General features: G+C 46.5%; 1 protein-coding gene across 1 annotated transcript in view; it reads right to left on the reverse strand.

Moving 5' to 3' along the window:
- The window catches only part of UHRF1 (ubiquitin like with PHD and ring finger domains 1), a 33,134-nt gene extending 22,465 nt beyond the window's left edge, over window positions 1-10,669 (reverse strand). Inside the window, exon 1 of the mRNA XM_064469611.1 lies at window positions 10,655-10,669. The gene's annotated coding sequence lies outside the window, so the exon portion shown is untranslated. The remainder of the gene's footprint in view (window positions 1-10,654) is intronic.
- Window positions 10,670-16,520: the final 5,851 nt, after the last annotated feature.

The raw sequence follows: 16,520 nt of genomic DNA on the forward strand, positions 1-16,520 counted from the left end.
AAATACAGCGTAATATACAAGGTCCAAATATAAGTCCTAAAATCAATATAATAAGCGGTCCTGCTAAAGCAGACAACAAAGTGGTTAGCCAAGGTGAAGCATTAAACCAGTTTTCATACCATGACTTGCTCGCTTCACGATCTTTTTTACGTTGATCTAACCTTTTCCGGAGTTCAGACATGGTGTCTTGGACTACTCCCGTATGGTCAGCAAAAGAACAACATTCTTCATTGAGAGCTACGCATAACCCTCCTTCTTTTAAGAACAATAGGTCTAATCCTCTCCTATTTTGCAGCACCACTTCTGATAAAGATTTTACTGAAGTGGCTAAATTTTGGATAGATTGCTCTATTTTTGCTAAATCCTCATCCACAGCCATCTGCAAACTTTGTAATTCCTGACCTTTTACCAGGGAGGCTATGCCTGTACCTGCTCCAACTCCACCCGCTATTAGCAGTGTAGCTAGGGTTACCGCCGTAATTGGCTCTCGTTTTTGTCTGTTCAGGTTTCCTTCAAAGTGGCGTAGCACCTCCTCAGAGGTGTGATAGATTAGACGAGGAACAATAATCACCTGTATGCAAAACTGAGATTCATTAAACACGTTTAAGGATAGGCAAGGCGTTATTCCGATGTCTGAACAAACCCATTTAGCTCCTGGTGTCGGGATAGCCCATTTGTCTTTTTTATTTTTGTGTTTCTCTATATTGGTGTTAGTGACTGTTCGGCTGCACAAAGGCTGATACTTTTCGGGCACTGTGCCTATACATTTTCCCTGACCTGTTACTAATTGAATAGTAATTCCTTGCGTATGATTCCTCTGGTCATCCCATGGACATTCTCGTGGGTTTGAACCATTAGACCATCGAATCATACCTGGTTTTCCAACTGCCTCAAAATATGGTGGTCTAATATTATAACATAACCAGCATTCTTCAGTTAAATTTGGTTTACTTTCATTAAGGGCACGATAAGAGGCTTGCATTAGATTCCATAAGGGGTCCTTGGATTCTGACAGCTCTAGATCCCTGGATAAAGAGAATTCAGTCACAGCGTTATTAGTTGTTTTCGAAGGAGAGCCTGAGGAAGGGGTTATGACAATTACGGGGGCCATCCTTTCTTCAGAGGAAGTGGGCGGATTCAGGACCAAATTTGGTCCTATTGGCAAAGGATCGTGGGGCATCGGTTCCTTCTTAATTTGAAAAATTCCCCCTCTATCTACACCTTGTTCGTAATATCTAATTCCCCAAAATTTTCCTTCAAGCCAAAAGTCCTGACTAGGATCTTTTATGGTCATATTGATGCCTATACAATTCTAAGTGTTCGAATCCGAATTCCACCTTAATGTTGTTGTCTTACAATTAAGCGGTGACTTTGTTATTTCTAAATTTTGGTCCCCAGATGCAGACCAATCAGAGGCCCATGTTTCGCATCCCCAGTATGTACAATAAAAATGGCCTGGAGAATTACAGTATGATTTGCCAGGGTTCGATGCTGGGCGTATATAAACTGCTTTACTTGGACCTGCTGGGCCTTGGTCAGTAATCAGGTCTTCTATGCTCACTTTAAAACTAATTGTTCTCCCATCTGTTAGTGCTTGGATTGGCTTATTTGGATATTGTATGTTTGTTACTGTCCAGTTCATGGGTTCATGAGGGTTTCCTTTTCCATTTGCTTGGGCTATTATCAATAATAAAACTAACGGTATACCAGGAAAAAGGGTGTCTGTCAATTTTGCCAACTTAGGTACACTTTTACCAGTCTTGGGGAAGTTCGACCATAGCTGCTTTCGCGTCCCATTGTTCTGGTTCTTTTCTCCAGTTTGTTTCTCCTCTGCCTCGCCCGTCGACTCGGTTGCTTCGAGCCACGGGGTGTACCATCTTCTCGGCAGCAAGGGAAATCTTCAGGAGAACAGCTGTTTCGGGCTTTCTGCCTGTTTATATAGGCTTCCCACTTTGCAGTTTTAACTAATGGGACAAAGCAAGACACAGCTAGTACTTCCCTTCTGCACTTTGTAGCCAAAATTTCAACCACAAAGGGGACTGATTCGTTGGAATGGTAACAATAATACTGAGGGTTTATTCCTTTGGCAAAAATTTCCCAACATTCATGGGATCCTCGAATAATTTCTTGTTCCGACTCTAATTGTTTTTAATTTCCACTCAGTGAGAGTTCTTTGGATTTTCCAACACTGTGTGCAAACTCCTATCGGAGGGTATCCATATTCACAGTGTGTCCACCATTTATCCTGGCATACCTTACACTTGCAACAAGCAAATGGATAACAATCGCAGTTCAAATTATTGCATCTAATTCGTATATCTAGAGTGCTTATTAGCTTTTCCTCTATATTCAATATTGTGTTACTGCATAAGTTTAGCAATTTCCTTCAACACACTTTGTACGCTTCCATATATAATAGATAAAAAGAGAAATAATTATAGCAAATATAAACAGCAATATACACTTTATACCAAAAGGTAATGCGGCAAAATAATCAACTAAAGTTTCTATCATTACGTTATCTTTTCAGAGTTATCTTGGTGTCACCTGGAGTACTGATTACTTTCCAGTGGGGTCTCGTCACTGAGCCTTTAATGCGACTGGCATGAGTCCATCCACGCTCAGCAGTCCGGACAGCTGTTTCTGTTGTAAGCAAAACAAGATAAGGTCCCTCCCAATTGGGTTTTAGGGTTTCTTCTTTCCACGTTTTAACCAATATCCAGTCCCCAGGTTTAAAATTGTGAATTTTTAAGTCCAACGGGGGTCGTTGCACAATCAGTCCATGTTCCCAAAGCTTGTTACGATGTTCTGCTAATTGTGAAACATATTCATTAATCACATGATCTCGAATTAAAACATTTGTTTGTGGACTTTCGATTCTATAGGGCATTCCATACACCAGTTCAAACGCTGATATTCTTACATCTGCTCGGGGCCTGGTTCTGAGAATTAATAGTGCCATGGGTAGGCACTTAACCCATGATAATTTGGTTTCTATCATTAATTTAGTCAAAATAGTTTTGATTTCTCCATTCATCCTTTCAACTTTTCCCGAACTTTGTGGATGCCATGGCGTATGGTATTCCCACTTAATACCCAAACTTCCTGTTAGATTTCTAACAATTTTTGACACAAAGTATGTTCCTCTGTCCGAATCGATTACATCAGGTACTCCATATCGAGGTATAATATGTTCAAGTAATACCTTAGTAACTTGGTTAGCAGTTGCCTTAGAGGTAGGAAAAGCCTCAACATAATGTGTTAAATGATCCACCATTACTAATAAATATTTATAACGCCCTACCCTGGGTAGTTCAGTAAAATCCACTTGTATGTGTGAGAAAGGTCTGTATGCTGGGGAACGTCCTCCAAGAGGTTTTTGTCTCATGTTGTTTCGATTAACCTTTTGACAGGTCTCGCAGGCTGCCGTGACTGTCTTTGCTATGTTATATACGCTTATACAGGCAAACTGTTGATTGAAATGATCAACTAACGCCTGGGTTCCCCAGTGTGTTTTACTGTGTATTTTTGAAAATATTTCGAGTGCTATGCCCTTTGGCAAGACTTCTCTCCCATCTGGCAATATGTACTTACCATCTTGTTCCTTAGCTCCCATTTGTTCTAGTTTTTCCTTTTCTGCAGACTCAAAACTCAAATTTTTACTAACAGGTACTTGTTGTATAGTCAAAATCGTACTATAATTGCCTGCTACTCGTTTTGCTTCTGTATCAGCTGCATTATTTCCCCTAACTTGATAACTTGTACCTCGCTGGTGTCCCTTTATATGTACAACTGCTATTTTATTTGGCATTTTCAATGCCCCCAGAACTCGCCGAATTAATTCTGGGTGTATCAGTTCTTTTCCCTGTGAGTTAACAAATCCTCTTTCCTCCCATATTTTCCCAAAGGTATGTACCACTCCGAACGCATAGCGTGAGTCTGTATATATCGTTCCATCCTTTCCCTTCAGTGACACTAAGGCTTTCCACAATGCGTACAGCTCACAGGCTTGAGCCGACCAGCTGGCACTCAGGGGGCCCGATTCTATTGTCTTAAATTCTCCTTTCTCCAACTTAACGATGGCATATCCGGACAATCGTTTACCTTCCACTATTCGAGATGACCCATCTATGAAAAATATTTCTCCATGTTGTAATTCCTCTTCTTCTAGATCTGGTCGAATTCGTGTTTGTTGTTCAATCGTTTGAAGACAATCGTGTATTAACTCAGTACTTTCCCCTGGGTATAGAAATTCTGCAGGGTTAACCGCTCTGACAGTCCTTAGGGACAGTTTTGGAGATTCTATGAGTATTCCCTCATACTTTAGTAGTCGGCTATCTGTAAGCCATTTTTCTGCTTTTTGTTGAAGCACCCCCCTTATGTTATGAGGCGCATATAGGACAACTTCTCCATTGAAGGTAATACGATTCGTTTCTTCAAGTAATAAGGCAGCAGCAACAATGATTTGTAAACAACTTGGCCAACCCCTGCTCACAGGATCCAACAGCTTTGATAAGTATGCCACCGGTTTCTTTTGTCCGGCCCATTCCTGAGTTAATACTCCGAATGCCGTTCCTTCATGTATGTTAACGAATAAATGGAATGGCCGCTTTAGATCTGGGAGGCTTAAAACCGGTGCTTGACTTAACTCCCTTTTGAGGCTGGTAAACTGCTCTTGATCCTGAGGGGTCCACTTGGGTATTTTGTCTTTAGACAGTTGTTCATATAAAATTTTAACTTTAAAGCTGTAATTCTCTATCCACTGCCTACAATACCCAAATAGCCCTAATGCTTGCCGAATTTGCCTCTTAGTGACAGGCATAGGTAATTCTAGAATTCCCTTGATGCGCTCTGGATCCAATATCTTTTTGCCGTTAAACAAATAATGCCCCAAATATTTCACTTTTTCCTCCACAAATTGTAACTTTTCTTGTGATACCCGTAGTCCCTGTTGTGCAAGAAAGTTTAGGAGTCGAATGCTTTCTTTTCTTACATCTTTCTTATTATTCCCTGCTATGAGCAGATCATCTACATACTGTAACAGCACATTTCCCGTTTGTACCCGGTATTCTTTTAAGAGCTCTTCCAGGGCCTGTCCAAACAGATTAGGGGACTCAGTGAACCCTTGGGGGAGCACAGTCCATCTCAATTGCTGTCTACGGCCTGTCTCTATGTCTTCCCATTCAAAGGCAAAATAATCACGGCATTCTTCTGCCAGTGGACAGGCCCAAAAGGCATCCTTTAAATCAACCACACTATACCAGGAGTTATGGGGTCCTAGCTTGCTTAGCAGTGTGTATGGATTTGCTACTACAGGGAACCGGGTGATAGTTCTTTTGTTTATTTCCCTTAAATCATGTACAAGCCGATATTTCCCATTTGGCTTTCTTACAGGCAAAATGGGAGTGTTAAAGGGTGACATACAAGGCTCTAAGATTCCTTGTGCTAACAATCGATCAATTTCTGGCTTTAATCCTCTCCGTCCTTCTAGGGATATGGGATATTGCCTTACCCTCACAGGTATGTGGGGTTCGGAAATTTGAATTTTAATCGGTGGGATTTTCAGTTTACTTATTGTGTCCGGAGAGTACCAGACATCGGGGTTAATTTGTTTTTGATCATCCACGGTCAAAGGATAAGCAGACACCGTTAGCTCTTGATTTTTTACTTTAATTTCTAATTGCAATTCAACAATTAAATCCCGTCCTAACAGATTAAATTCTGCTTCAGGGATGAGCAAGAGTTCACCCATTCCAAATTTATTTTCAGTTTCGAATACCACATTTTTGATTTTGCTTACTTTAAAGGGTTCTCCTTTTGCCCCAATTACTTGTACTTTTTCAGGGGAAACTTTACATCCCTCAGGTATTTGCCTAATAGTCGATTTCTCAGCCCCAGTGTCTACTAAAAAGGTGAACTCTTGTTTATGGGGACCTATTTTTAATTTTATCAAGGGCTCATGATGACTCCGGTCCCCTAAGATATAGAGCCCCTGACTCTCCTATTCCGTTTTCAATATTTCCTCATCCCTGATCCTTTCTCTGCAATTCTTCTTTATATGTCCCTTCTTTCCACAGTAAAAACAACATCGCTGATCCTTCTTTACTACCACGTTCCCTTGTTTCGTTCCAGCAGATCTGTGTTCACCAGTCCGCCCTTTGCGATCCTCTCTGACTGCTGCTACCATCATTTTTACTTGTCGCTTGCTGCTCTCTTCTTCCCGCCTTACGTAGACTTTCTGAGCTTCCCTCAATAATTCATCCAACCCTCTATTCTGCCAGTCTTCTAACTTTTCAATCTTCTTTCTGATATCTTCCCATGATTTTGCCACAAACTGAGTTTTGAGGAGCGCTTGCCCTAAAGGGTCGTCTGGATTTACCCCAGAGTACAGCTGAAGGGCTTTCCTCAGTCGTTCCAGCCACTCAGTAGGGCTCTCATCTTTCTTTTGCATTTCATTAAATGCTTTATTGATATTCTGGCCACGGGGTACTGCTTCTCTAATCCCTTGAATTACTATAGTTCTCAGGTCCTGCATATGAGTTCTATGCACCGGATCCTGATTATCCCAATTAGGTCTTTGGAGTGGCCATTTAATATCTGCTTGGGGTCCCTGGGCATGCTGAGCATCCCACAGTCTCATTCCTGCTCGTCTAATCATATCTCTTTCCTCGGTAGTAAATAATTGACCAAGGATAGATTGCATCTCATCCCAAGTATAAAGGTTTGGTCCCAAAAATTGATCTAATCTTTCTGCCACTCCGAGTGGGTCCTCAATTAGGTTTCCCATCTCGGTTCTTTTAAAATCTCGTAGGTCAGCCGAGCTTAGGGGTACAGAAATATATCCAATCACAGGTTGGGGTCCCCCCATGGGCATTTCCCTTAGAGGATACATCTGAGCTGCCCCTTTTTGACTCCTAGTCACGCGTCTAGGAGGAGGGGGAGACCCTTGTTCCGATTCTGGTGGGGGAGTGGGCGCTCTGGGGACCTCTGGAGGGGCTGCGGGAGCAGGAGGAGGAATGTAAGGAGGGGGGGTTAGAAGGGTTTCGTCTAACTCTTCCTTCTTTTTCTTTTGTTTAGTTTTTACTTCATTCAGTGGATAAAGTCTAGCTCCCGGTCTTTCTAGCCACACTTCCGCATACTGACTCTCTTCCGGGTTAAGGGGTTTTTTATTATTAACCCAGAGGTTTAATTGTTGTCTGACCCAATCTTCTTCTGACCCATAGACTGGCCAAAATACATCTTTAGAAATCTTCTTCCCTCCCCATATCTTAGTACAATATTCTATCATTTTCTGTTTATCTCTCCCTAGGGTTCCAGGGAAATATCTCCAATTGTCTAGGATATATGCCAGAGGGGTATTCTTAGGTACAGTGGGTACCCTTCCCATGGGAGTCGAAGGCTTGCTGCCCTTCGCCCCCATCTTCTGGAATATCCACAAACATACACTCACTCACTCCCCTTGTTCCTGGCCCAGTCCCTCGCGGGAGATGGGAAACGCAGTACTTAAGAGTCCACACTCGCTTGGTTCAATATAGTGAACCTCTCACTCGTTATATTCCAGGAAACCCAATCCCGCCCGAACGGCAAACCCGCGAACAAATTCGCAATATACTTACGCGCCCTGCGTCTTCGTCCGGACTCCCGTGCACAGAATTTTATGGGATTTTACCGGTTTCTCCTTTGCTCATTATTCTAGAATTTAGGTTCGTCGGTAAGGTTGAGGTAGGCTGTCGGTCGCGGGGCCGCGGATTGCCGCGGGGCGCCTCCCCGGAGGACAGAAGCTCACCGTTCCTTATCCGAGTCACGGCACCAAATTGTTATAGATAGAGACCACAATGGATCATAATCCAATTAGAATTTTATTAATTATAGCAAGTAGAATATGAGCAAATACAGCGCTGGACGGCAGGGGAGTCTGCGCTCCGCCAACTGCCGTACTGAGCAGTTCAAACAGTCTCTTTTTATACATCTTTACTTCCATGTTCAAAGAAATAGTGGGAAGTATTCTTCGCATGCTTCAGTTCCTTATCTCTGTCAGTTAGTCTGGACATCTGGTGGTTATCTTGTATAAGCATGCTTGGGAGGTATTCTTCGCATGACCTTTACCTTGAACTCAACATAAGTCTTAATAAACAATACCCTAGTTCATAGTTTCTCACAGTACTGAAGGGATTGGGGAAGGAATATGGTACTTCGATATCGAAGACGCCTACCTCAAAGGCCATCCGATGGATGATTACGCAGGGGCTCATACGAAGTCCCGCAGACATATTTAATAAGGATAAGTGGGTGAGGATTAAAGAGGAGTTAGCCGAAAGGGCTATGATGGGAAAAACCCAGTACATACAGCTCTGGGGAAAGATACACCGATTACTATTGAAAGCTCGGGATGATCAGGAGACGTGGCGGCAGGCGCGGCGGTGCCTGCACGGTGCTACAGGCGACAGTAGCCCGGAAATAGACCCAGGAGGGGCAGTGGGGACGCAGACAGGGGCAAGCATCGCGGGGGATGGGGAAGAAGGGGAGAGTTCGGACGGAGTAGCCTGGCCAGCGGCTCAGTCTGAGGCTCCCAAGGAGGTGGATCGGGAAGCGGCGGTGTTCCCTGTTGAGCCAGCAGGGCCTTTAGAGAGTCCCCCCCCGCATATCCCTGGGATGATTTGGCACAGGCTCAGGAGCCCGCGCGCGGGGAGAGTGACGTGGCAGCGGACGCAGCGGGAGTGACGGAGCGGAAGGAGAAAGATGACCAGCGCCGGAAGCAGCGCCGGCAGCAGCACCGCCCTCTGCCCGACCCTCGAGACTGGCTCCCGGGGCAACCCTTGAGATGGGAGTCGGACGAGGAGGGGGATTGGGGTGCCTGGAGGGGAGGACAGGGTGGGTATAGAACAACTTCGAGTAGCAGCGAATCAGAAATTGGGGGAGAAACCGATGCCCATATGTGGGAAGAGAGAGCAGCTTGCCTGCGGCGCGCAAAAAAGAGGCACAAAACAGCAGAGACTCGGAGGACCAGTCAGAAGGAGGGAGGAAAGGGACCGCCAAAAGGGGAGGTCCGGGGCGCTGCAGCTCCGGAGGGGTCTCCAGAGGACGTGCTGCGGCAGCTGCAGCAGGCTATGCGCGCACTAGGGGAAGTAACTCGGCAGCAGACAGGACTCTTAACGAAGGGGGCGCCCCAGCGACAGTCAGTTGAGTTACCTAACTGGCGGCTGATAGCTAGAGATTGTAGCCTCGATGGAGTAAGGATAGAGATGCCCGGGATCTTCCCTGTCCGATTAGCTCCAGGAGGAGGAGTGGAGTGGACGCCGATAGATGCCAAGCTAGTGCGAACTTTATGGCGAGAAATTAGAGAAAAGGGGCTCGAAGTACCCAAGAATGGTGTAAAGCTTGGAATATTGTATTAAAACACGGCATTGCTTACAATAGCACAGGGCAGGCAATCGTAGAACACGCTCATCGCACCTTGAAAGCAAAAATAATACAGCTTGGGGAGGGGGAGGGGTATAAGGGAACTATACCCATAGCAGCTCAGCAAACTATTTTAATGCGTGCATTATATTCGCTTAATCATTTTATACGCGGGCAGGAGCAAGTTACAGCAGTGGAGAAGCACTTTGGCAAAGCTCAAGCAGGCGAGCGCTATCCGCAGGTACGAGTAAGGTTCCCAGGCAGTGAGCAATGGGAGAGAGGATGGAAACTGAGATGCCTGGGGAGGGGCTACACCGCGGTTGAGAATGAAGGGCGCATAGAATGGGTGCCTGCAAAGTGTGTGAAAGCAGAACTGTGCAAGGATGTACAATGAATAATCCCTTTCTGAGTTGTCTCTTTGCAGGGTCTGCTGACATGGATCCTCATGCTAGCCGTACCATTGGGAAAAGAAAGTAGCTCCTTGACACGATCGCAAGCAATACTGCAACGAGAGCGACACTGGGAAAGGGCGACAAAAGAGAGATATGAACTGGAACTGGATAGTAATAATTGGGGGGATCTTGTTGTGTGTAGTAATCATGGTTACTTGTGGGCTACCATTGTTATGCTGTGTTATAAGACAAATCAAAGAGCGCCTGCGAGCATTACATGAATATAGACCTGACCGCAATATGTATCCGCTTACGCAAGTAGCTTTGTAGAATTTTAGTAGCATGGGGAGGGGGAGATGTAGGGGAATAGACAGGGATCGGCGACCGGAAGATCACGGGATGTGACGGAAAGATAGACTCCTCCCCATAGGAGTGGCAGGAACAGGAACCGCAAGAGCTATATAAGCGTGTGACGCAGCTAAATAGACGGACATTTTGCATCCATCATATTGATGTCTGTGCATCACTGTCCCCAGGGTGGGTAGAGCCCTGTGTCCCGGAGGTATGCGGCCCAAGATAAGTTCTCCCGTAGAAGCGTACAGCTACAAGATATTAAACATCATCTCATTAATTATAATTACTGGTTGCCTCAAGAAAACCACTTGGCACTTCTGCTCATTCATCTGTGCCACACTGCAATCCACATGAAGGTGCATCGTGCAGGTGGTACTGTTTTGCCCACTTAGGTGATGAAATATAACCTGCTTCATGAGACTTTCACCATCACCACCACAACTGGCCTGGCCTACTCAGGCACTTCACACCCATGAACTAACTGGCAATTTGCATCGTTGACACTTTACCTGAGGGTGCAGCCACTGTCCGTATACGGGCCAAGATTCAGAAGAAACATAGAACTAATTTATTGATTCCTGGTTCCTGAAAAAAAATATTTCAGAGGACAGACAAGAAAATCCATTCTTTCCCCTACACACATCACAACCTATAAAAGCCACTATGTGATCACCTGCTGATCAGCTTAAGTTTTAGTACAAGTCACTGAACACTTCAAAACTGCAATTTACCCTGTGAAGGGAACGAGATCAAAGGAGGGACCATGCACTGCCACAGAGTTTGTTAGATGAAAGGTTCCCAGGTGATGCTGGAATATGAAGTTTATGACACACCGACAAATACACAAAAAGTCATTTCAGCAGCACATATGGTAAAACAAGAAACAAAAGCCACAATTTGTAGCTGGAGAAGTTCAGAGTGAGCATTAGGAACTGCTTCTTCATTAGGAGCATAATGCGATACTGGATCCAATACTTCGAGAGGCTGTGTGAGCTCTCCATCCCTGGGAGTTTTCCAAGACTCAGCTAAACAAAGCCCACAGCTGACCTGACCTAGCATTGCTAATAGTCCTGTCTCAGGCAGTAGGTTGGACTACCTGAGCTCCAGAGGTCTTTTCAGCCAACAACTCCATGGTAAGTCTGACTCAAGTAAGGAGGGGGATTCCTTTTAACCTCAAAGCTGAGAAATTATAATTGTCTACATTTTGTCAGCTTAACAGCATGTTTTCAAAAACCATTGACAACCTCCTGCTCCCACCGCCTTCATGGCTTTCTGTGGGCAATACAGAAATTAGACCCAAGGTCTCCTGCATTCACCAGCCAAAAACAAGGTGACTCAATCAGTTTAATAGCTTTAGAAGACTTCAGATAATTCTTACCTGTGCCTCAGTTTCCTCCCCTACTGATCTTGAAAACAGACAGCAGGAAGCATAATTGATGGTTTCAAACCAGTTTTTGAGATCTGAAGATGAAAAGGCACAAATGGAAAAGTAAAGCATTAACTAAAATTTTCATTCTTTGTTATTGCTGTTAAAGAGCCCAAACTTCCCTCAGCTAGGCTGAGTCCTGCATTGCTGGGTCCTCTGCAAGTACAACAATAAAAGGCAACTCCCATCTTGGAAATCACAAAAAACTTGAGAAGCAGCACGTTTCACCATCACACGTTTGCTGTAGCCAGGCAAGGGCTGAGAGCGGGAGAACATGTCTTGTGCCTTGGGTAGTGGCAGCACCCATGCTGCAGCGTTGGAGAGATTTGCCAAGAAAACATCACGGCTGACTGATGTTTTCACATCACAGACCCCATGTCCTGCTCTCTGGGGCTTCTTGACAATGTCTGCGATGCCATGCAAGGAGCAGCCCAAGAGCAGGCGTGAGCATGCTGAGCCCCAGCACCCATGCTTGGACCTTGCTATTGCGCTACTGGCTGCTAACGCAGCCGCTCTTTGGAAAAAGCCACGCACAAGCTGCCTTCTGGCACTGGCCAACCCGGCATGGGCCCACACGGGGAACAGGTCCCCTGACCTGGGGAACAGGGGCTGAACTCCCGCCCCAGCACCTTCCGTCCAACCAGCTCCGGTGCTACAGCTAAACCCAGGCTGAGGACATGTTTCACATCCACACTGTGGATGGAGGGCAAGGCCCGTGCTTGAATCCGCATCCCTAGTAGCACAGACACACCTTTGTGAGCAGGGCTTTGCTACAGGGTTTGCAGGAGTAGCTCAGTCTCTGGCCAGGCTTTTCTTGGCTCCCAGAAGAAAGGCAGTGCGTTTGGGCTGACATGGTGGCAAGCAGGATCATCCAGCTCAGAGATTCAGCCGAATGAGCATGTAAGGGCATGGGAACAGGAGCGGTGCCTGCAGGCTGATGGGCTGAGCCCATTTTGCAACCATGGGGCAGATCCCCACAGACTTCCAACAGCTGCGTCCCTCAGCACCCTGCCATGCCGGGGATGCATCCCTGTCCACAGCTGCTGTGGGGCAACGCACGGCATGGCCCAAGGCCAAAGCGCTCGGGGATGGCCGCCCTCCAACAGGGCCCTCTGAGATGTCCCAGCAGGTATGTCCCTCTTTGGGGGGGGGGGGGGGGGGGGGGACAGACAGCAGCACCCCCATGCACCCCACGGCCACCTGGTCCCTGGAAGGGTCCTCAAGGCCCTCACCCCACCCCTCACACACCTCCCACCCACTCCTGTCCACTCCCCATTGGCCAGGCCAGCATCTGCAGTGTCCCCATTGGCTCCCTCAGCTGCTCATCAGGCCTTGGGGGTATTTATGTGGGGCACGCCCAGCCCTCCCTGCGTTGTTAGTGCTGGGGACTGGAGGAGCCAGGTAAGGCAGGGCTGGTGGGGAGGTGTTTGTGGGGGTGGTGGTTTGGCTCAGGGCTGGGATGGGACTCCCTAAGGCTGCTCCTTGCTTTCCCAGGGGCTCTGCAGCCCTCCCAGTGCTGGAGGGTGGAGGCTGGGCTTGGAGCTGGCTCTGGGGAGTGTTGAGGCTAAAATGTACCTGCTGAGGGGTTGGGTTCCCCCAGCTGTGCTTGTGGGGTTTTTCCAGCTCTGTGAGAAAGCAGAGTGTGGTGTGCTATGTCTCTGCTGCTTTACTGTGGGTAGGGGGTGTCTTGGCCTTTTGAGGGCAAAGGTGGCATCTTATGGTGGTATTCTGTATCTGCTGTGCCTTGGGGAAGAGCTGCAAGGCTTCAAATCCTTCCCTAAAGGTTTCTTCCTAGCCCTGAGATGATGACTTGGTAATGCTATGGGTCTCTGACTTGTGACTGAGTAGTTTTGGGTCTGAAAGCTCTCTTTTCTCCATCCCTAGAAACATTCAGGGTCAGGCTGGATGGGGCTCTGAGCAACCTAATCTAGTTGAAGATGTCCCTGCTCATGGCAGGGAGGTTGGACTAGATGGCCTCTAAAGGTCCCCTCCAACCTAAACTGTTCCATGATTTTTGGTTACTGCCTGTTGGAGATCAAAGCTGCATGAGGGGGTCCACGGGAGGTGGCTCTCCCACCCAGCCATGCAGGTATGGTGCGTGATGTGCACCCTGGACATCACCGCTGACTTGTGTCGATGCTGCGGGAAGCGGTATATGCCTCAGGAGGCAGATGGATCAGCTGGGTATTCCCTTCCTGTTGACAGTGCTGCTAGGCCTGCCTGTTGCTATTTCACATGATTGTTTGGTGTAGGCATGATGATAGTGTTAACAAAGGGGGTGGCTTGAGTGACAAGGTAACCTCTCTTTTGCTCAAGAGCACCATGTCTCCGCAGGTGGCAGCTGCAGCCATGCATGGCTCTGCCAGCTTGCTGGAGGGAACACTTGGCAAACTAGCTTGATGTTTGTCAAGCCTAATAGGGTTCTTAAATGTGGTCGAGGCTACCTGAAACTGTGTATGGCTGTGAAGGACTTCAATTACTAAAGCTGGTTCTGCTGAAACGTCCAGATGAAAATGAGCATTAAAGGGCAAGCAGCACGCTGCTTGCTCTGCAAGTTACAGCTTCCGTCTGAAACAGAGAGGTCTGTCCTCACAGAAAAATTGGTACATGGAAAGTACTAGAAAGCTGAGAAGCTGTTTAATTAAACTCCCTCCCCTCTTCCCTAAAATATCTCCAAATTCTAGTAACTTGAACAGCTTTTATACTCACTGTCCCAAGGAGTTACTGACCTAGTAATGGCCACTGCCAGTGGTGCTTAATTTCCATTGGATGTGGGGGGAGGAAACCCTGCCTCTGTCTGCAAAAGTGGCTTTAATCTTTTAGGTTCCCTAATGCTGATGGCTTTTCCAAAAAGGTTAGATGGGCATCTCTGCCAGCAATTCTGGAACTAATGTCTTAAGGCCAAGGCTGAAAATCACCTGATCCTCCTGCTAAAACTCTCTCTGCCCTCGGAGCATTTGCAAAACAACTCCCTGGGTTGCGGGCAGTGCCATTCCCCGCTGCAGCAGGCATCCTGTGACCCAGTTCTGCTGACTGCATTTATGGTACCTGGGGTATCACTGGCAAATCTCAAAGAATGTAAATAAGTGCTTTAACCACAAATTAATACCTCTACCCCGATTAGCCACCCCTACTCATATCTAAAGCACTAAATTTAGCTTTGTTGTCCTTAATGGTCATAAGGAATTGCCAGTTAAGCTGTTGAAGTAGGCATGCTAGCTATGGCTCAATCTGTCCTCCCAAGGTAAAACAAGTTTGGAGGGGAGAAAAAAAGCTTCCTGAACAACCAGATCCTACCTCTCTGTCTGCAGGACAGTGTAACAGCAGGCTACCCCCATGGGGCAGAGCTTCCTTCCACAGGAAAAAGAAAACCTTACACAAGTTAAAGAACTACTTTTATGTGTGCTGGTCACTGTCAGAGTGACAGAAGTCAAGGGAGGTGCTTGCCCAGCAGGAAAGCACGTGCTCTTCTGCCAGGCTAGTGTGTTGCACTGGCTCTGACAGTCGGACCCAGGCAGGGAAAATGCAGAGCAGCTTGGTGGGTCTGGTGCCGTTGCCCTTGCTGTTTCACTGAGCTCAGATGTGCCATATTAGGCAACGATCAGCACTTAAGCTATTGTGCCATGCCAGAACTGTGCACTGAAGAGTTTCATCTTTGTGAAACTACCTGTTTCAAGAACTTTCTCCAACAGTGACCTCGTATTTTTCATGCAGCAATGGTATGAAACCATCCGGTTGTCACTTTCATACAAAGCAATGATGCTGTTTCTGCTTTTCTGCCCGGTGGTTCCCACGCAGGGGGTCTGCCTGTTGGGATTCCCGCTTGCAACTACCCTGGCTTGAAGCTGTGCCTTTCTCCAAAGGATTCTGGAACAACTGACCCACAGTTGCTAAGCAGTGTGCTTTCCTGCAATCCCTGAAGGTCTGCTCAGCACTTTTGCAGGGGAGAGACTAGAAAGAGAAAATAAAACCATGCTGTGGGCTCATAAGACTTTCCTATACCACAAATACTGGTGTTGCAACACACCCCAATTCCTCCTACACAGAGGAGCGCAAACTGTGTTCTAACATGACTCTGCTGCAAGGATTGCCACTGACACAGTTGCATCCATAATTAAGATGTGCTCCTACTACTTCAGAGGTTGATTCTAACCTTATACTAGTTTTTATATCAGCCAAGGAGTTAGTCCTGATTTATGCTAGCAACTACGGTCCTCATCTCTTGGGGGCTTTTTTGCTGCAGTGTGTCTCTGTGCTAACCCTGACACCAAGGCCAGTAAGACACTCTGCAGTCTGAGTTTTTGCAACCTGCCTAGAAGTAAAATAACTGAGAACAGGGGTTGTTTGTAATGGTGTTGAAATAGTTGTGCTTTGCCCTAAGACAGGGCTGCAGACCGATTCAGCTTGCTTGGCTTCAAAAAAAAAAAACAACCAAATTTGCCCTAAAGCAGAGCAAGAGGAATAACCACTAAGTGAGCAAAGCCTGTGGACTTTGGGACTGAGACTTTATGTTCAAGCCCTGCTTTTGTTTGGAGCGGTTTCCTAGAAGTTATCCCCAGCTGATAAAGTTCAAGATGTATTTTTGCTGTGCTGTTAAATTAGGCAGTCCCCTGGGCAGGGTGGTTACCAGGAATGTGCAGAAGAGCGCTGGCTCCAGGCTTCTCACTTGAAAAGCTACAGGTCCTAACTTTTGTGACAACTTTTGCTGTAGGCATGTAGCACTCTGCATCCCTGCCACGCTTGAATCTTACCAAACTGCTGACTAATTGCACAGTTAATGCAGCAATATCTGACATCCTGCCAAGTTGCATCTTGAGATGTCTCCCCTAGCTCTGTCCTTAGTCAGCCCAGGGCTAACAAACGCTTGTTTTGCTGCTTCTTCCCCAGCTCTCTGTTCCTGTTTCCACAGCAAAATCAAAACCTTATGCAAGTCAAAGAACACAAGAAAC

Source organism: Phalacrocorax carbo, chromosome 19 (assembly GCF_963921805.1).
Source record: "Phalacrocorax carbo chromosome 19, bPhaCar2.1, whole genome shotgun sequence".
Lineage (NCBI taxonomy): Eukaryota > Metazoa > Chordata > Aves > Suliformes > Phalacrocoracidae > Phalacrocorax > Phalacrocorax carbo.